The 21,430-nt window shown below is 40.8% G+C and overlaps 1 long non-coding RNA gene across 1 annotated transcript; it reads right to left on the minus strand.

The window, feature by feature from the left end:
• Positions 1-284: 284 nt before the first annotated feature.
• Positions 285-21,215, minus strand: LOC113478710. The gene is made up of 3 exons (XR_003398122.1): positions 21,174-21,215; positions 7,267-7,347; positions 285-1,546 (listed from the first exon to the last, which is right to left on the minus strand). It is a non-coding gene; the product is annotated as an uncharacterized LOC113478710 (long non-coding RNA).
• Positions 21,216-21,430: the final 215 nt, after the last annotated feature.

Genomic DNA, 21,430 nt, shown 5'->3' on the forward strand with positions numbered 1-21,430 from the left:
TCTGCTGTGCGGTGCCTCTGAGGCTGAGGTCTGCCACTAAAGGAAAGACTATGGCACTGCCTGTGAATAAAAAAATATTTCTCAGCTGACAGAGTGTACTTGATGACAGAACTGTGACACCTTACTTAACAGGTCTAAACATTTACAGCCAACAAGTTAAATGTTGTTTAGGTTGCATTCCCAAAATTATACATTACCTGCACCTTGACAAGATCCAGCACACTGATACGTATTAGGGTTGTGCTGTTAGGAGAGTCTGGAGGCTTGCTATGATCACTGCTTCTTTTTTTTTTTTTTTCTTACTTTTTTTTTCCTCTTTCACTTTTTTTCCTCTCACTCTCTCACTCCTCCAGTATCATTCCTTTTGGCTTCCAGGCTACCATCTGTGTACCCTCGGGGAGTCAACAAGAGAAGAACAAGGGCCAGAAACCAGCACACAGGTGAAAAGAGGTAAACAGGAGCTTCTTGCAATAATAAAGGGCTGTTCAAGCCTCAAGAGCACAAGAGAAAGCGGGATAAGAGGAATCCCTTGCCCAAACTAAAAACTGATAAACAAAAAAATGTAATTGAAAAGGGTGATGAGAAAGGAGGAGACCGATTTTCCCTTCATCTTCTAAATCTTCCAGGATGCATGTATTTCACTTGAATTGTCTAGTGAAAGACTCCCACTTGCCACAGATTTGGGATAAGTCACTTACAGAAGGACAGTCCAGGCTTTCACAATATGAAAGCAGTAAGTATTATAACAGCCCAGCTATGGGCCAGATAACATACAGGCAGAAACCAGACAGAAGACATCCTACAGGCCACAGCTTGGACAGCTCTGATTAAGAGGGGTGCCAACTTTTTCCTTCAGCATCTTTTCTTCACTTCTGCTGTTCAATTTTAATTTCAAAGTACCCAGATCATCCACATTTGAAGCCCATCATCAGACACTATCAATAAGCAGGGAATTGTTCCAATATCTCCTACAGACTGTTTGTTACCAGTGATGCAAAGACAACTCTAACAACAAAAGTGGACTTCTGTTTGTTGTTGGGGAAGTGGGTCAGAGTGGGATCCTTGGAAGTGGTGCAGGAGGTGGAGAAAACATCCGGTAGCCACATGATGAGGCACGTTTTGCTGACACAAGGCACTCATGAATAGGCAAGCTGAAGAAAGTTTAAGTTTGTTTCTCAGCCTTGGGCACAAGCCTAGAATCCAGGTGAAGTAAGCAAGTGCTGAGCACAAGATCTCACCAATGCATAAAGATGTCATCTCACTCACAAATCTTTTTGCTGACGTTGCTCAGTATTTCCTGGTGCAGTTAATGAGGTGAGCTGCTCTACAAGGGAATTCTGGTTATGTCTTTGGAGCAACCTCAACTCCCTCTGGTCACACCAGAGGAAAGCAGTGAGCAAGTAGCAGGGAGGCAGCCGCTGGCTTGGCACACTCCCTGTGAATCACCGTGCCATCCGCAGGCTGGTGCGAAGGTCAGCACTGCAGGCAAATCCCCAGACTTCATGCTTCTGTAGATCCAGCAGCCCTGGAGCCACACACGCATAGCCTGGGGACATAAGAGCTCCTATTCCAGTAACCACAACTGTTTTGCAGTTTCTTGTACCTCAGAGTAGGCTGAGGGTGGATTTTGCTCTTCTAACCCCAAGTTGCCTTTTCATTTGGACATTATGTGGGTGAAACCATGTATTCACACTCTGTAAAGCGCCTGTTTCACATGTTGCTCTTAAAACGCAAGCACAGTTTACCACAATACTAGTATTTCATCTCAGTGGCTTCCCTAAACTACGAGCAATTCAGTGAAACCAAACATCTTCTGTATCCTCTGAAACTGGTTTTGAAAGCCCATATGGAGGAAAATGCTATTGGTTTTAATTAGCAATATCCTTTACATGAATCCCCTATTAACCAAAGGAGCATACTATATTTCACCTCGCTTCCTCTAGTTTACTTACTACTGCCTCTCTTCTCTGTGGTTTACCAGCAGGAAACCACTGGAGGGGACATAACCAGATAAGATTAAGCAACATAATATCATCCTTACTATAACCAGGCTGGCAGTTTTTCTGCTAGATGCTGAAATGAGATTCACAGCCATTTTGGGTTCCATTCACTGTGGAAAGAAGCAGTTCTTTTTAAGTGTGCACTAACTCCCCAACTATTTCATTTGTGACAGGCCACATTGCTTTTGCTTTCTTTTTTTTTTTTTTTTTTTTAACTGAAATGCACTTCAGACAATAAGCTAGGTTCACCCTAGTTGGATGTAACAGGAAACAGAACCTGGGTGTCCTGTCAGTGTATGTATCTCCAAGGGTAAGACTATGGTAGAGCAAGGCAGCTGTAGCTTCTCCTCTACAGAGGGGCTCTTGGAAAGCCACCTAATGCCTTCCGTCTACTGGTGGTGAGACAGAAGTGCCTGGCTCCATATATTTCTACCACAGGTTCTACCCAAGGGTCTTTCAGCGGATGCGAACCCTTAAGAGTACAGTCATGAAAGAAAAGAGGCAGACAGAAGCAGGAAAAATTTCTCTTGCACTATGCTGATGTCACCGTACCATGGATAATCCCAGTCTGAATTCTCTATGCATTGTCATGTTGAGTAACATATAACCACTCTGCAGCAGTGGCAACTGACTTGCATAAAGCCTGTGAAATTTGCAGCCATTACATTCATCAGTTTTCACCGGGACTGGGGCAATAATAGCGAGTATCTAACATGGATGTTCAGTTTCTACTTGCAAAAAACCTCCCTCTTTTATGGGATCAATACTTTCCTGCACTTCTGGCAGAGTGCTGCTGTGCTCTTTATCAGAAACCTTCAGTGACTTGAAAAGACATCTCTAATCCCTTAGCTGTTTCACAGATACCGAGACTGCAGTCATTCCCAAGGAATTCCTTCTGCCAGGTAACAGAAAGTTCACCCGGTAAGGGAATCTCCTCACTGTAAACAGGTTGCAACATTCAACTCTGATGAGGAGGGAGGGGAAGGGACTGGAGTAAACTGACATGATGCGGTATGTGAATGAAGTCAGCTAGGGAGAAAAGACAGGCATCAAGAGTCAGGCTGCTCCAGCACATCTCCTGGGCAACTTCTGCCAGCAGGTCTCTTAATGTCTGCATCTTAGGTCAGGCAAACTGGTAATATGCACCAAAATTCCATTATAATTACCACTGAGTTCAGTGTTTAATACGACCACTCCTCTCTTATTTTTGGTTGCTATTAATTTGACAAGCATGTTTTCTGGGACTGACATTTTCCAGACTTGCTTTTAGCACATGACAAGTTTGGGGTATTTGAAAGATGAAAGAAAATCAGCAGAGCTGTTAAAGCATGTAAAGATTATTTTCCACATGGTCCAACCAGAACTTTTGCACTTGATTAACTCAGAAAAATTAAAAACTGTAAACAAAATTATTTTGTAGAAATATTTAGCTTGTGGTAGAAAAATGTTCAGAGCTCATTTTTTAAGAAGTTATAAAGTTTTGGCATTTTTTCATTGACAGTTTTAATGTTCATTAAAACTTTCATTTTAAGATGCTTTAATGAGATATAATTGAATGGGCTGTTTCTCAAGTGGAATAAAAGATCGTATATATTTAGACTAGATAGTTCTTTCAATAACTGAGGCAGACTGAAATAGAGAAGACACTATGAGACCATTATTGATCTCACTACACTAACCTAATTTATTTGGAAAAGGCTTAAGACATTGATGGAAGGTATGGAAAATCCACTGATAGACAGAGAGATTGATCTTTGTTAAGGACATTCTACTGGTAGAAAATTTGTTAATATCTTTTCAATCTCCCATAAATTCTTAGACTTTAAAGCTCTAAAGGCCCATTTGTGATAATCTAGGCTGACCTCCTGTATATGACATGCCATTGAACTTCCATGAATTAATTTTTGTTTCAACTAGGTGTCTTCTAGAAAAATTTCCAGTCATTCTGTATGTCTTCTCATTGATGGAAAATTCGCTGAAGTCCTTGGTAAATTGTTTCAATTCCTTTAGCTGTCAAAAATGTGTGCCTCTTTCCTAGTTTGAACTGTCCACCTTTCAGTTAATGCATCTGTTATACTTTTGTCCATGATACTGAAAATTTCGTTCATGCTGTGTGCTTAGTGCTGGTACATACAGACTGTAACTCTCTTTCTCCTCAATCAGTTCTTTTATAAAGGAAACCGATAGCGCACTCAGAGTTTTTTGCTATGATCTGTTTTTCATTTCCCATAATAATTCTCATGGCTTTTCTCTGAATTGTTTTCCCTCTGAGCTCATTCTAATTTCCTTCCTGAAATACAGGAGAATGTAGATGCCATACTGTCAAGAACCCCAGGGAGATGTCTTCCTCAAGCATGGATCTTTGTTAAGTTGCTATTGAACTGTTTAGTTACTTTTCAAATTGTGCCAATAGATTCTAAGCTCCCGCTCTACCTTGAATCTCTCAATTCTCATTTTTAAGACATTCAGTTTGAAATAGCAGAATGACAGGAAACAATCACGACTTATTCTGTAGGCCTATTATATATCATTGCTCTGCTGACCAACATTTGGAATTGAAATACAGAACATTTTAATTCACAAACCTTATAAAAGTAATTTGTTTTAGTTCCCCAAACTATATCTGGTGTAATCAAAATGCAAATTCACTTACTTTCGATGGTTCACACATGGCCCAAAGCTGTATTTAACTCTTTATCTTTGGGGTTATGTGGTAGAGGATGAAGACTTACTGGGATCACATACACATGAAAAGAATTTCACTGCTAAGTCTGGCTCACATGAGAGCGCAAAGGTGAGTGATCTTGAATGTGGGCCTCATAATAACCTCTGAACTTCTGTTCTTATTCCATGCTGTGACATCCCACTGATAGCACTGTTTTCTACACTTTCCCAGCAGAAAACTCTTTTCCCCCGTGGAATTCACAAAGGATGCAAACTGAGGATTGCTAGAGCCGAAATATTTGCCTTGCATTTGGTGCCAGACGCAACATGTATCTGATGTATCTACTACTGGTCTTTGGTGAAGGCACTTGCTCCTGCTCACTGAAAACTATTGGAAAGAATGATAACTCGGATCTTAATTGCTCAAATGCTTGAAGAACCTGGACACACCCTTTGCCCACAGAGTGTGTCTCTTGGTATTTTGTAATTGCTGTATCTTGTCTTTCATCTACCCCACAAACTGTGGGCATTTTTCACAAATTATCTTCTTTGTCATACACAGCTCCATTTTCTCGTTTTGCAGCCTGCTAAATTGGTACAGTGTAGCAGGAAACAAAGGGTTTCTGACTCATCTATCATGAGACATCTAACAGTTCGGAAAGGTTTATTTTTCTGCTATGACTCTTCACCTGGCACTTGGCACAGTATAACAACATTACGTTTCTGTTTCTTCTGAAGCTGCATTAAAACTTGTGAATTCACTGGGTACTGAGCAGGCCACAGAAGAAACATTGCAAATACCCTCAGGAGTCTTTGTGCTTAAGTTATAAGTGATTCAGACCAAATTCTGGAGTTCTTTGACCTGATTTTGTTCTGTACCAATGAGTTATTTGCACGACTTTGGCAGCAAGGCTTGGCATCCCAGGAGACCCAGGGCAACTGCAGCTTTGCTCAGTTGCATGCCCATTCTGGGCAGACTTTCTACATGGGGGCAACAACAGGTTTGAGCATTGAAAGTTTTGGGTGGTCAACCCAAGAGGGAACATTAGAGCAGAGGCTTTATTGTTCAGCCAGGTGGTGTCAATTTGAGCAGCTCTGCTACCCACAGCTCCTTAGGTGGCCAGAGTTTGCAAAATGACACTGTCGCTAGGAGACACATTTGCCCCTCCAGGCCTGGAAAAGAGGGACACTTCAGGTTTCTGGGCCGGTTGATCATGCTGGTGGGCTCCACAGGAGGGTTATGACAGACACACATGGCATTAGCTGAGCCCTGATATTTTCAGTTGCACCCATTGGATCTTTAACTACTTGAGTATATGAGAAACTTAAGAACACATTAAATTGGGGTTTTTTTTTCTTTTTCCTCTCATTTATCATTTCCATTTGTTGCTATTGCTTTTTCCATTTTATGCTAGAAGGTTATTTTATGTGAATTACTGGATTTGACAGCCTGCCACTGTGGACATAGGAGAACTGAAGCAGCCTGGCAACAACATAACCTTGCTCTTTTGGCCTGATTGAAAGCTTATTGATGTTGTAAGAATCTTTTAGTTTCCTTCAGTGAGTTTTCTGTTGGAGTCTTACAGCAAGAGCCTGGTACACAGAAAAGGAGAGAGAGGTAAAGTACAGAACTCTCAAATGCCCGACAACTTTGGTCTTGTCCCTCTCTTCTCCACCCTGCATGAAAAACGTCACACTGGTTCAGAGCTTGTGTACATTTACAAATCACCATGGAGTTGCCCTAAACTTGGAGAGGCTGCCTTAGCAGGAGGTGTGTCAGCCAGGAGGTACAGTGCAGTACCCAAAATAGCAAACCCTGCTGAGGGGTAGGTCTGTAGAGTCTGGTAGCATAACGGTCACAGGGCTGCACTGCTTTCAGGACACACAGGTCCATGCAGTGCTAAATTTAGTCACATGTATTTGTCGGTGCAAACTTGGTCAAAAGTCGGTCTTTGCATGGTGCCTCACAGAACAATGTAAACATCCCCATCCCCCTTTTTTCATGGTTTTATTGCTGCTATTCTATTTTGTCTTCTCTCCTTTACAAGTCAGATGCAGATGAAATGAAAAGATCATTCATCCATTAAATAGATCAGTGGAACAGTAGCATTCACCACAGGTTTTTGCCTGGTTTACTGGTTGGTTGATAATGTAATTACTCTTTGCATAATAGCAAAAAATGAGCAGGCATGCGGATCAAGTTTCCAGAGAGTTTTCCACAGATTCCATAAACAAGGCAGTGACACTCGGGTAATCTCCTAATTCTTGTTGCTTTTGAAAGGCTGGTATTTCTGTAGATACTATCTTCTAAATTTTGTTGAGCAAGCATGACTGTACTAAGAACTGTTTCTTTCACTGGCCTACCTTCCTTTTCACACACATTGCAAAGGGAGGTTCTGGCTACCCAGAAATTTCTCCCTCAGTACAGGGAGCTATACTGCCTCTCACCTGTCAAAACAGTGTCACTCCATGGTGAGTTATAGAAAAGCTGTAAATTGGCTTTTGATTTTTGCACTGTGCCTTTTACCTTTCCCCAAACAGGAACTCCCACCTCATTTTGCATATGCTTTTATTGTGGATGGAGCCAAGCCCAAATGCTCACTGCAGAAATGATCACCAGCTCTTTACTTCACATTTCCAAACTTGAGGAGGGTTGGGAAAACAGTTCTGAAGGACCATGTAACTACACTCAGTAAAGGAACAAAGACAACACAAAATAAAGGAAAAGAAAATGCAGTTAGTCTGGTTATTTGTTTTGGCAGTTGAAAGTTAATTTTAATTATGCCTAACGCCTCATGAAGTGCTGCTGTCTTACAGCCAGTTGAAACAGGCCACTGTTGAAATAATGAAGACATAGTAACACGAGATAATGCTGCTGTGCATACCCCTAAATCTGTCCTGAGCAGTGAGCAAGATCCATCCTTTCCTCCTGCAAACTGTGGCTTACTCTGGTTAAGTGCTAAATATAGCAACCCAGTTTTAGCTCTGCCATCTCTGTCTAGCTCCTTGAGCACAGTTGCTTTCACTGCATGCAATGTGGCAACCCGGGTGCTGGTCTGCTTTGCACAGGAGTGAAGAAAAGGTGGGACTCTGCACCCTTTTCTGCACAGGCTGCTCCTGAGGAAGTCAAACACAGTTGCCAGCCTTGTTCACAAGTGTGGCACAAGGCAGCCCACTCAGGGCAGGACAGTGCAAGGACCTCATAAGCAGAGAGCGTCTCCCCAGGGCTGGGCTACAGGGGTTTTGTCCTGTGTGTGCTGCGAAGCTTCTTGGAAACAGGCTAATAACGGGTTCATGAGCAACCAGGCAAGTGTCATGCTTAAGGCACGGAGCACCTTCCCCCCCCTACTCCTCAGCAAGCTGCCTCAGCTCTGCCATAGCCTCTTGGCAGCCGTGTAGTGCAAGGATGCAGCAGCAGCATTGCAGCTGGATTGCAAGGCACTACATACTAGAAGCGGTGCTGCTGCAAGCAGGATGGGAGCTGAAGAAAAGTGGTGATCATAGGTGCATAAATCAAGGACTCCAGCACAGACTGTGGCCCTGAGGCAGGTTTCCAGAGGACTAGCAGTGATCCTTTGGGAAGGTGTGTAGAAGAAGACAAAAGCACCCTCAGGAGAATGAAGCCTTCTTGTGGAATGGCTTAGCGAACCCCAACATGGGAGACTGATTAATTTCTGCGGTCCGCCCCTGGCTGACTAGTCAGAGTCTTGTGTTTTCAGACAGAAAGGTACAAAACAAGCTTGCCTTGCTTCTCTTTAAGTATCACTACTACCTTACTCACCCCAGCCCAGCTTCCTTTGAAATTAGGAGCAAAGCTCCCACCACCTCCAATTGGAACGGGATCAAGCCCAGGACAGAGCTAACTTTTTGAATCTCCAATAACACCAAAATGAGACTTTTTATTTACATAGCCTGGTCTTCTTTTAAATAGCTACATACACCTTTTGCCTGAACTCAAACCCCAAGAGATCTGTGACCAACAAACGTTACCCATGAGCCTGTGCTCTGCTGTTGCATTCCAATGCACTGGCAGCAGAGAAGAGCTCTTTTTCTCAAACTATTTAATTATGAAACCAGGATCACCTCTAGGAAAGTAAAGAACACTATAAAAAGAAACTGGAATAAGCTTTGTTCTCTGTAGAAACAGGTCCTTCTGTTCCACTCCATTCATAAATTGTATTACTGGCATTATTACTTACTATATAATAATATTTGAATGTTTTCTTGGATTTATCTTCTCAATTATTCTATGAGGAGTTGAAACATGTTCTTCCTATTTTACAGATGGAAATAGTAACAGAAGATAAGTAAGGGACATATTCAAGGTGACAGGAAATCCTTGACATGGCCAAGAACTGAACGCAGGTCCCCAGTGTCTCGCCCTGCTTCCCTCCTCTCTCAGGCTGCAGGGCCAGGACCCAGCACGGGCTGTGCACAGGGCAGTGTGGGCAGAGAAAGCTGCAGTAGCGTACTGAGCCATGGTGCTCTACCCAGCGAAGTTTCGTATAGGTCTCTGCAGCAGACCAGCTCTCTGCTGGTTTGGATTTTTTTTTTTTTTAAAGTTACATTGTTTTCAGTACCTAAACTAGTTTTCCTGGGTATTTCTATGACAGTTCAGCTGCATAAACCAACCTCCTGTAACTCTCTGCCAGACTCATAATCTGGATGCTCTGGACACTGGAAAATCAGCCAGCGCTGAAGAACCTCAAGGTGATGTAAACCAACATTTGCTTTTTCTCTAACAGTACCTAAATGTCACACATGACTGACAACAGGTTTCATTTCTCTTAAGATCCCAGATGGAATGATTTGGAAAGTCAAAGAGCAGGAACAGAAAGTTGTTCTAGAGGACAGGATCTGCTGTTGAAACAACTGACAAGACTATAAGAAAATCAAGGAGGAAGAGAGAAATGGAATGGGGAAAGAACAGAATAAAGTGTACTGGCTGAGCCTGAAACAAGTTTACGTAAGGCTTGATGGTAATACTCTTATTCATACTTAATGGTATGTTAGCACATGTGGGGTAAATTATTACTGACTTGAGGGCATCAAAATCAGATCCATCAGGCTCTAGAAGTAAGAAAGCTACTGTCTGGAAACATCCTCTAAAATTAACAGGTCAGGTAAACTGTTTTAGCATGGGGAAACAGGTCAATCTGCTTTGAATTTGTTAAGCAGATGATGCTTTGAAATGGCCAGGGCTGATGCTTTTAAGAGTGATTCACAGATATTCTTTAGAAGCAATGCTTGAATTGAGAAAGAAAAGGGACTGCACACTAAATGTATTCCAAAAGAGAGAGTACACCCAAATTTAGCTTCAGCTTTTCTTTTTCAGTCATCTGGCAGCAATGGGAAGCTATGGTGGGTACAATCATCTCATGTAGCTTAAGCTGTTCAAAAAAAGAAAAAGAAAAGTTGAGAAAAAAGCCAGGCACTGTATTTTATCTCTAAAATATTCTAAGGTAAGGCAGCAGATGACACTGGACATCTGCTATGTTGCATCTGATGGTTCCTCCAGGTAAAAAAATGTTCAATGAACTCAAAAAAGTTGACTCAAGCCCCTTAGCAGCTCTGATTATGCACCTTGAATTTTCTGAGACAAACACTGACTGTTTCGCCAGGAGGCTGCAAGGGGTGGAGAAGAAGGTGTGTATGTTACATTTTGTTACATAAACCACACAACTGGCACTGTGGAAAGAGGAAAACATATATATATATATATGTGTATATATATATATATAAATTGTGGATGCAAGCTTATCAAAACTTGTCATTTCAGCAGCTCTCAGCATGAAGGAATGTATTTTCCTGCAAAAGGGATTTATACTAGGACTACTAATTTGTCCTCTTTTTATGTTACCTTATATAGGTTCATAAGCTGCAGTCTACACAGAATCTTTTTTTAAAATTTATTAATAGCGATGAATAAGCATAGATGTGTTTGTGTTTGTATGTGTGTGTGTTTCAACTGTTTGATTTGAAAATTTCAAGAGGAGCTCAACTAAATACAGAAAACATTTTCAAACTAGTGAAATTGGAGTTCAAAAGGACAGCTCAGATGAGAGGACGACGTTAAGAGACTTTTTCTGGAGTGCCTGTCAGAGCGGAGGAGTGAGAGGCCTCCTCTCCCACATCACCCTTAAGGCATCATCTATTTGTTCTCCCTACTACACATGGGGGAGACTGCCAACCCGCTTTGCAGCACTGTCAGTCCTCTGCTCCTCAAACAAAGCCACAAAAGCAATGTTGGGACCAATAGTTGGCACCAGGAGAAAATCAAACAACCCCAGTCTGCCAGACAAGATAACAACATATGGGGAAGATGTGGAAAGCATTGCTAAAATGGTTGGGAATGCTCAAAGTGAAGAAACCAGATAATTATCAACATAAGACCTGATTGTCCTGTCATACTGGTTTTATGATAGCATAACTCTGCTGACTATGAAGGAGTTGCTTCTGATTCAGACTGAACTAAGCACTTCGTGAGAATCGTGATGAGCATCATGAGAAGGTCTGAGCTTGCTGTTGATCCTGGTACACCTCTGTGCATCTGAGTCATGAACTGGCATGAGAGTCAGGACTTGAAAATCCTTGACTCCTCCTCACCCACTCTTCTGACTAGACAAACCAAGCCTGTACAAGCTGCTCTCTGTGCGGGGACCGGTTAAGCTCTTTCTGAGAATACTTATGATTGAAGTGCACTTTATTTTCAGCAACACAGAACCAAGCCATAGCTGGTGAGTTCCTTCATCTGGCTCCTTGCTCTTGGCGCCTCCCGTGTACCACCACCAATGTTTGGCAAGCACATGCAAGTGACGCAGCAGATCATACTTTCAGGTGAGGTACCTTTCAGCTCCATCTGTTCTCCCATCTGATTCATCATGAATCATATCAATGTTCAGGTCACCACAAAAGAGGCAGCAGCAGGCACAGGTGGTTAGTAAGGGTTATGAGGGGGAACATGACCCCATGGCAGCACAAATGGCAGCACAAGTTTATGTGCAAGTTATGATTAAAGCAGTCATGTAAAGCAGCATGCTTAGTGAAATGCAATGTTTTTTTCTTTTTTTCTTTCATCAGCTTTTGAGAAAACTTCTGAGGTTTTAGTTTTCCTAGTGTCCTAGAGACACTGACAAATTCTGCCCTGTTTAGAGGTTCCACAGCAAGGGCATTTCTTCTGCTTCCCTTCAGCACAGTAGTTTGTATTGAGCAGCAATAATATATACTCTTACGTAGTGTTCAGTGGTGAAAATACCAATGAATGTCATGACAGTCTTTCAACTTCTACCTCCTGATTCTGGTTGACAGACCATAAATTCAAAGAGCTAGTCAGACAGAAAGTGCCATTGCCAAATTCTATACCTACTTCAGCCATCGGAACCCATTCTTTTATTTTAAAGAGTAATTTCCTCCAGGAATTTAATATGAACTATTCTAGTCCTCTGTGTCTCTCTACCAACACCATCACATTAAATAACACCTATAACAAATGCAGCTTCAACTGAAAATTAGCATGCATTGAATGTGTCACATATAAAGACAACTAAGATTTTAATTTCAGCTTTGAAAAGCCAGAAATCCTATAGTTTGTTTATTTTTGCATTGCAGGCACATCGTGAGGCAAATAACCAAAGGATTTCCAAGAGCCAGCTCTTATCTAGAGGACATAAAATGGACGTGTTAATAGCACCAATATATAGGTGTCAGTGTCACTGCAATAATTGCACTATAAGTCAGAGGCTGACACCTTCATAAAAGAAAGTGTCAAAACAGTAGAAATCAAGGCTATGAGATTTTCTTCACTTATGAAAACAGGCCTCAAATGAGTATTCAAATGTTCAACTGAAATTTGCTACTATATTTAATATGACAATTAAAACTGACCTCTTTTCACAAAAAAAAAAAAAAATGCATGGAATTGTCATGTCAGTATCATCATAATAGAAATAAAGGGAGTAAGTGCACTAAGCTTATCTACCCCAGGTGACAAGCACACATGGTCTGTGAGTGACCTCTTCTCAGGGAGGTAAGGCTCTTTCTCACTATGGAACAGACATTTCCAGTGTTTCAGGTGGAGTTACTTGAAGACCAACATTTTTTGTTAAAAAAGTATCAGAGGTGCAAAAGCAGAAACATTCACAATTTTTCCAATTTCATCAAAATGATATTTGTAACTCTAAAGAGGGGCTCTTTGACAGCTTTTTTTTTTTTTTAATTTGTGGTGTTATTATTTCTTCTGATCATAATTGACGAGAAGGCTTTGGACTTCAAGAACACACACCTGAAAATCTGAAAATAAGTGAATGAAAACAGAAGAAAAACAAAAATGAGAACTCCTTCAAAATGTTTTGATTTTGACAAAGCAGCAGAAGTCAATAGATTTAGGATGAAACTGCTTCTGCCTGCCTTCAGTAAATCTTTCACTGAGAATTTATAGTTTATTTTGTGTGAAAACAAAAAATTAATTACTCTCAACCTAGAATAAACTGGTAGAAATTAGGATCTTAGCCCAATTTGAAGTCAAAGGATTACTGTTTGCATGACAGGTGTGTGTGATTTTCTGATCTTCTCAAGGCAAAGTGGACATGATGGACTGAGACAGATTATTTGTCTGATCATTTCTCTTGACCTTGTATGCAAACGTTGATTTCTATATGGAAGTCCTTCGCATTCAGCTCTTTGGTCTCTGCAAATCAGAATTCATAAACAATGGTAATTTCCTCCAGTGCAGGGAAATAAATCATGGGGCAGATGGGATTATCAGAGATGATCAAGAGAGAAAAGCAGAAAAAACCTGGACGTGTTTTAACTCTGCAAATGCAGCTGCCAAGAATAGAGAAGGGAGCATCTTCACATTCCCTGCTTAATTCTGGTCACTGGGGTGGCAAGCTGCAGTCACATTGCAACAACAGTTCATGGGCATGGAGTACAAACCCAGAGAGCACTTGTAAGGCCAGGTTTTGTGTCTGTGCTCTGGCAACTGTATTATTCCCACAGAGTTGCCAGGAGATGCCATCCTAAGGCAAGGAGTTTTTTAGAGGTTGATATTACAGGTAGAGGGAGGAAGAAGAGGAGATGAGCAACTTGTGAGAATAAGTAAAAAGGAGGAGGGAAAAAGGGAAATAAGAGGGGAAGATGGGAGAGAAAGGTTGAATGGAGACCCATCTGTTGCTCAGCACAGTAGAGAATAACGAAATCAGGGAGTCTATGGCATCACTTCCAACATCCACATGGGCTTGCCCCAGGCCTGTCTTTGCTTCCCCGCTCCAGGCTGCCAGGTGAGTAAGGGACCATTTCTTCATTGTCTTTTATTTCACTCTTGGTTCCTTGAGTTACAAAGGCTAAAAGCAGATAACAGTCACAAACCCAAGTCCACCCTTAATGTAAAAGCACTGACTTGAGGTATGCCAGCATGAAGCTGTTCTTGCCTTCAGAGCACTTCTCAAATGCTCTTTCCACCTGAAGAATATGTTTGCACTACAAAAGCTTCAGCATGTTTGCAGAGCCCTGAGTTAAGCCACTGATGCAAGTCATTAGTGCGCCACTCTATGTACACCATCTCCCAGAAACACCAGCAAAAGTATAAACTAAGTGTGTGAGGGAGGTTGCTTTCCTGGTCAGTTAGGTGATGACTTTTTCTCATATATGTCCCTGGCTGGATGCTCAGAAAAATGCAGACACTCCTCACCCCATCACTGTGCACTGTACTTGAAGGGTGCTTGTGAAAAAATGGCTCTTTCATTTAAGAGTCTAATGGGCATTAAGATCTTTCAAATATCGAGGGAATCCTATTGTGGTAATTCAGTCAGATTGGAACCCATGAGACATCAGTTTTCATTCAAATCTCACCTATGGAATTAAAGAAATCAGTGTCAAGAACTTTGATTAGTGAGGAAATGGGAGAGCAGCAGAAGTGTGGTACGTTTTGCAGGTAGCAAAAGCCATTCTGGCCTCTGCAGTGTGGAACAGATGGATGCTTTGTGTGAAGGTGACACCTTCAAAAGCAGCAAATGAAGAACTGCAAGTATAACTCCTCACTCCCCAAGCCCAGCTCTGTTGCTCCACTGGTGAAATAGGATTTACTTCTGGAAGTATTTCTAAAATGAGAAGTTGCTCTTATGTTGGAATATATATTAGAAAAGAAAGCTGTGAATGGAAAAAAATCCCTAATGTACCCCCACATTGCAAATGGCCATTACATTAGCTTCCAAGGATGCAATTAAGTTTCAGAGAGGTCTCTCTTATAGCCAAAAATTCAAACCTGAGGTTTATTTGAATTTAAACTTTTTTTCCCAGCTCTGAATATTGCACTGTGTAATTCTGCAGATTAAAAAAAAAAAAATGCTGTAAGAACTAGGTTCAGTTTAAAAAAAAAAACCTGGCAGGGATTTTCATGGAAGTGCAAGTGGATATTCTGTTAGTCAGTGTATTTTTATTTGGGATTTTCTATGGCTTTCACATATCTCAGCACCTCATAAGGATTAATCAATTTATCTTTACAAAACCAAGTGACGTAGCCTGGTTGCCTTGTGCCTGTGTGTTCAGCCTATCCCTTATAGTAACTTCTGCCCTCCCTCACAATTGTTGCCTTCTGCACCTCAGCCAATGCACAATTTTAGCAGGATCTATTTGCTGCAAAGAAGTTAATCCTCTGTAAACACTCCTGTAAAACAGCGCAGAGCTCTTACTCCCAACAGTCACAGAGATGCTGAACAACCTCTCCAAGATCAGAAGGAACATCTGTGGCCAAGGCAAGAGTTATCTTGTCTCTCCTGGATCTCAGTGCAGTGTTTTAACCACAGAACTTTGTTATCCCAGTAAACAACTGCTGAGGCAGCAAAGTATGGAGGGAGAAGCACTGTAAGCTCCCAGGTGCTGACTGTGCCGGTATCTCTCAGCCAAAGGATAACGGTATGGATTACTGTATGGGCTACAGATTCTTTTATCTGGTGTCACAGCTCCAGAGCAATAAACCAAATGTATTTTTACTGCTGCATGCCTATATGAAACTCTGCCCTAAATAAATTGGTAGTGTCCATCCAATACAAAGTAGATAGGTGTTCAAGACACAGAAGTTACCGTCACAGCTGGTGCTCGCTGGCACTGTTGAATGATTGCTAGAGGCCAGGGGTGTGCAGATAATGCAAAGTGGTGATCACAAGCAATGTGCCATGATGGAGCATGGAAGCCTGCACCTATGTGGCCAGTGTCACAGCTTTCTGTGCATAAGTAAAAGATTACAGTATCATGGACCAGGAAGCACAAGCTTAAAGTTCACCCCAGCAGAAACACAAAAACTGAAAAACTAAAAGAAGCAAACTAAACAAGGCAAATTAAAGCTAGTGCATGACAACACTAGTGAGTTTCCCAAGAGAACTGCATGCAATGATAGTTAGGCACTACCAATGCAAAATAACATTCTTTTCTTTTAAATCTTTGACCCATAGAGTTCTGCTGCCAAGATCTCTGTATATAAAGTATCCAATTGATTTGCACAAAGGTGAACAGTCCTGTCCCAAACCTGAGCACAAATCTGGAGTCCTCCAGCTTCAACATCTTTTCCCTCTGAGATGCATGCTTTAGTTTCTCATGCCCATGTTATTTTATGGTCTCTGCCCTTCCTTCCTTCTAAGCTTTGGTCTTTTTCAAATCATGTAGAAGAGGTATCATCTACAGTGGAAAAATCTTTAGCCATCTCACTCATTCCAAACCATTACTACTCAGATGGATAGTAATAGTTAAATCAGTATGAGATCCATTGATAAAAAAAGTGATGACTCATATCATTTGAAACGCAGCCCTATGTTTTGAGACAGTATTAAATACAATTTCCAAATCAACATGGCATTTAACATTTCCTACGTTTGTTCTAATATTTTACCTACTCTGTTGTGGCTTGAAGGGTTGCAGAAGTTCAACATTTATTGTGATTTTAATGTAGCAATTCCCAAAGGTCTCTACTAGAATCAGGAACCCGTTCTCTAGTGCTTTTAAATGTACAAGATAAGGAAATGGGTTGCGAAAAGCTTACAATCAAATGAGTAGGCAACACCATCAGGCTTGTTCTAATGAGGGAACTGGGAAGCGTACCAACAGTTCATGTTAAGTTTGAAACACCATTCCAGTTGGTAAAACGGGAACGAGTAGAAAAATCTGCCAGCTCGTTTAAGCAATCATATGCACTTACCCAAAAAGAACTTTACACTCCAACTCATCGAGTAAAAAACCCTTGTGTAAAAAAGATAAATTAAAATCTTCCCTCTCTCCAGAATTGTCCATTCAGTTCCTTATGAAGAATGCCATAGCAAACCAATTGTAGCTGCAAATAGAAAGTCTTATTGGTGTAGAATATGAGGACCTTTTAAAAGGCAAGTATTTAGATGGGAAAGAGACACAGAGGTGAAGGAACTTTGCCAAAGATTTGTCAGCTGTCCCTGGCATGGCCAAGGTACCCACTGATCTGCAGGCCAATACAACAGAAACCAGATCACGCTGTCCCTCTTTTTAAAGATGTAGGCTAGAAGGTGCAGACAGTATCAAGAAAATTTTGCACAAAAAGGCAACTCTTTTTCAGGTACTTTTCCCTGGATGCTAGTAGCATAAAATATCTGGGTAGTCCATTCCCATCAGACAATAAAGCTAGCAGCTGATTTTCCTATACTTAATTTTGCATGTCAGTGTAGCTTGATTTATATATAGGGAAAACAACAAGACCATTAAGGATGAAAATAATTGAATACAAGGGCAACAAGGAGGAATGATGTAAATTCACCTGATAGAGTGATTTTTCTCTCCTTACAATCCTTACGTCTTGCATGAGATTTATAAGCCTGAGGAAATCATAAAACTAAGGGTACAAAGAGAGAGGCTATTGGAAAGATAGCCTTTGTTTTAGCCTCTGCATCCAAAGAGCACAGAAACAATGATCTTATGTGTTATTTTTCATTTTCAAAGGGGTTTGCATTATTGCCTAATTCATCCTCATTACCATTCTCAGAGAAAATAATAATGTTGTAATGTGGTTACAACAAAGGCTTTGGACAATTGGTTCCAACAGTTTCTCCATAACAGTAGATAAAACTACCATCTACTTACTGCTTGTAACAATTTAAAATCACTCTACCTATGATGCAATATTTTATACATGTGTTTATTAGGTTTGGGTTCTGAGCGCTTTGTCCCACATCCTGCTCAAATGTGGCTAAGTCACATCTAAATCAATGAGATACCTGTTCATCTGGTTACTTAAGTACATGCCTAGCTTCAAGTTATGCGCCTGATACAAACTGGGGCCTCTTGAAGGCATTTCTCCACAACATCTGGAGGCTAGACAAAATTCAGCATAAGGATTAGGAAAATTGTAGGAAAGTATTTCATAGCAGATGAACATTGCTACCTGACTCAGTTGAAGGGATAGAGAGGAGTCCTGGGATAAGAGGTGCAGGGGTGATGTTCACCTTCCTTAACTACAAAGGACTGCAGTGTAGATATGTACACCTTTACTATCCCTCAAGGTCTCTCTGTAGTCAGTGGAGAAACAGGCTTTTGTAAGTGCAGCTGTGATCAATCTCATCCTAAGACAGGTGGTAGGATAGGGAAAATCAATTATGACCCTTAAGCACCTCTTCCTCCCCACTTCTTGTGAAGGAAGTTACCCCAAAGGCAGGCAACTGCAGTTGTCTAACATTAGGTGAGAATAGATCCCCTTCTTCACCTCAGGAGGAAACTCTTACAAAGGCCCAGAATCACATTTGTATTTTCCTTGAAATAGTTTCAGATCCTGCTTTTGCTTCTAGTCATCCATCCTACATGGGATCCACCCTCCTAATCCTATGATGTTGAAGATCCCCAGATGTGAGCCTGAGATTGGCAATGTGTACTTGCCCACTCTCTTTTCTGACAGTGTAACTAACTGCAGCAGTCAAGACCAGTTGTGTCCTCTGCGTTCAGCCAGGAATTCTGTGGCTACAACAAAACTCAGTAAAATGTTCAGAAACAAAATGACTGTCAAAGCCAATGAAGTGCAGCATCACTTGTATGGATCTATGCTCTTCAGTACCAAAAATACAATTCTGTCAATACATAAATGAACAAATAAATCACCAATTGATTCCTACATGTGAATTATTCCTACTTAAATTCAAAGTATTTATAGAAGTGTCTACTGTATCTGGAATACATTTTATCCTGGGAATTCCAATTCCTCAATTCAGTCAAACAGAAAACCTTTCTTCTGAGATATGATTAATTTCCCAGGTGAAATAACAGTCTAGAGCTGAATGGAAAGTAGAACCCAGCCTCTGAGGGGTTTAGTGCTATATTTAAAATACACTTTTCTCAGCCTGGAAGCTAAAACTTCAGCTGTTCAAAGACTTCTACAGGTTCTTACCTGTATGCTGGGCATCTCTCTCCGGAGATGTCAACAGTGCCTGATGTTAATTGTAGGTATAAATCTTGTCAGATTGGGTTTTAGATACTCAATCCCACAAGGTTCTGGGCATTCTGGACCCAATCTATCAACCAGAAGAACTATTCATGTCATCCACTCTTTTCACTCAAGTAATAAAGATCTAATAAGTACCAAAAAATCTGTGATTCGAGGTGTAGTATGATTTTCTGTGTAGTCAAACAGTATCTTAGACCCCATCCTTTACATGGTAAGATTTTTCTTCTGCAGAATTCAAGCTGAACTGTATGGAACTTGGGTGAATAAATGAGATGAGTTGCTAGCAAAATGGACCATGTATGACAATGTTTATTTCCCAGAAGAAAATACTCAGTAAGGGAATTGCATCAAGAGTGTGTATTTCAAAAAACACACTCTGGTATTCATTCTGTATTCACTGAAATGACTATTTTATTCAGTACTCTGATGAGTGTTTTGTGCTATAGCTAAACCAAGTTTATTAAAGTGAAGGCACATATTTTACAGACAACTTAATTTTTCTCCTGCCTTGGCAGGTATATCAACCTGCATCCTGCCAATTTTAACATATCTCAGCAGCTTCATCATGTGCAAACTACATGATAATACACAGGTGCACAACTATATGGATGCTGATTGTGTTTTAAAAAACAGGAAGGTCAAATGCGGTCATGGGAATTTCCTTTAAACCTATATAAGGCATCAGCCATATGCAGTCTTCTGTGACAATTTTGTGCTATATCAGATTTTTTTCCATGTCTAAAAAAGCCCACAGAGAACAGGAAACATCATGTTCTTTTTGTGCTGAGTGTGATATTGCTAGCAATTTGCTGAATTAAGGCTGATTTGTCAGTTATGTCTAATTTGAACAGCTATTCCCTTGTTCTAAATCGGGGTTGGCACTTCCTGCAAACTGTAAGTATCCTCAGCTCCCCTTTGCATCCTTAGAACTATCAAGAGTGGGATTCACCAGACCTTAAGGCATCTGTCAACATACATTCACAACTGAGCTAAGCTAAGATAGGTCCTCTTCATATGCTTTGGAGAGAAATCAATAGTTTTAGGGAATGAGTCATATAATCTGTTTTGGATACATGAGAGGAAAACACTTCTTCTTTGACTTTAAAGAGAAGTTAAGGTTATTAACTCAGAGATACCTATTCAGACTGGCTCTTTCCCAGCATCATTTATGAACTACCTCTATCACTTTCTCATGTCCCAGCATGAGCTGAGATTGATTCCTTGGAAGATGGGGTTTACTTTTCCATAGACAAATGTAGAGTGGCATAGATTCAAAGACGATGAGCATCCAATCTATATGACCAATGGCAAGCAAGGATATATTCAGCCAAGGTAACAAAAAACAGCATGAAGAAGAAGGTCAAGAAAGTCTTTCATTTTACTGCCTATTATTTCTCCCTCTTCTGTTTTCAAGATCCCTCAACAGGACTTTCAGGCCCTGCTTCTTTACCTTCTGAGAAAGCTGAAGGTTGCATGAGGTGAGGTTCAAATGTGCATTTGCCAAATAATCTTCAGCCTCAGCAAGAAATGGCAGTCAGAAAATTACATTGAGCTTGCAGATCATAGAAATATTCAGGTGACACTGGACATCAAAAGGGAGCACAGGAAAGTGATGGTGTCTTTGCATCCATTGCTGAGAGCAAGGCAAAATTATCTCCCCATGTTCATAGCTAACCTGCATTTAACAGCTATGCTCCTGAATGAAAGGTCTTTCTAAACTGAATGTTCTTCTAGGCTTTTGTGAGTAGTTACTTCACTTTTTAATTTCTTCTTTTTACCAGGGGGAATCTCAGAAATTTTATGCATAAGAACCTGGAAGAAACACCTAAAGGCAACAAAGGGTTTACTCCAAGATCCCAGCATTGGTTGTGGAACTAATGAAACAAACATCAATTCTTTATATAAATATCCAATGATGCAACAGTCCCACTAGGTCAGAATCAATGCCAAAGACAATTAGGCCAAATACACTGTAAACATATTTCACAGAAAGAAAAAGAAAAGGTAAGACTTGAAAATAGTTAACCAAAAAACAGTCCAGCTGCTGTGTGATGGAGACTGACCTCAGAAGATACTTGCTTCTCAAGCCAAGAGATCTAAAATGTAATGAGAAAAACAAGGACTGTTAGGCAATAGAAGAGTTACTGCACATTGATATTTCATTTTAAATATCTTACAGCAATGACCTCTTTCCTCTTTCAGTGAGGAAACCCATGGGTAGATCAGTAGAGGACTGACCCCAAAGAGCCAGCTGCTGTGCAAAAAAATTCAGTTTCCTCTACCCAAAGATATGGATGCACTTCCCACTTGTGTTTGAATT

Source organism: Athene cunicularia (genome assembly GCF_003259725.1).
Source record: "Athene cunicularia isolate RWA chromosome 3 unlocalized genomic scaffold, athCun1 chr3_part1, whole genome shotgun sequence".
NCBI classification, from domain to species: domain Eukaryota; kingdom Metazoa; phylum Chordata; class Aves; order Strigiformes; family Strigidae; genus Athene; species Athene cunicularia.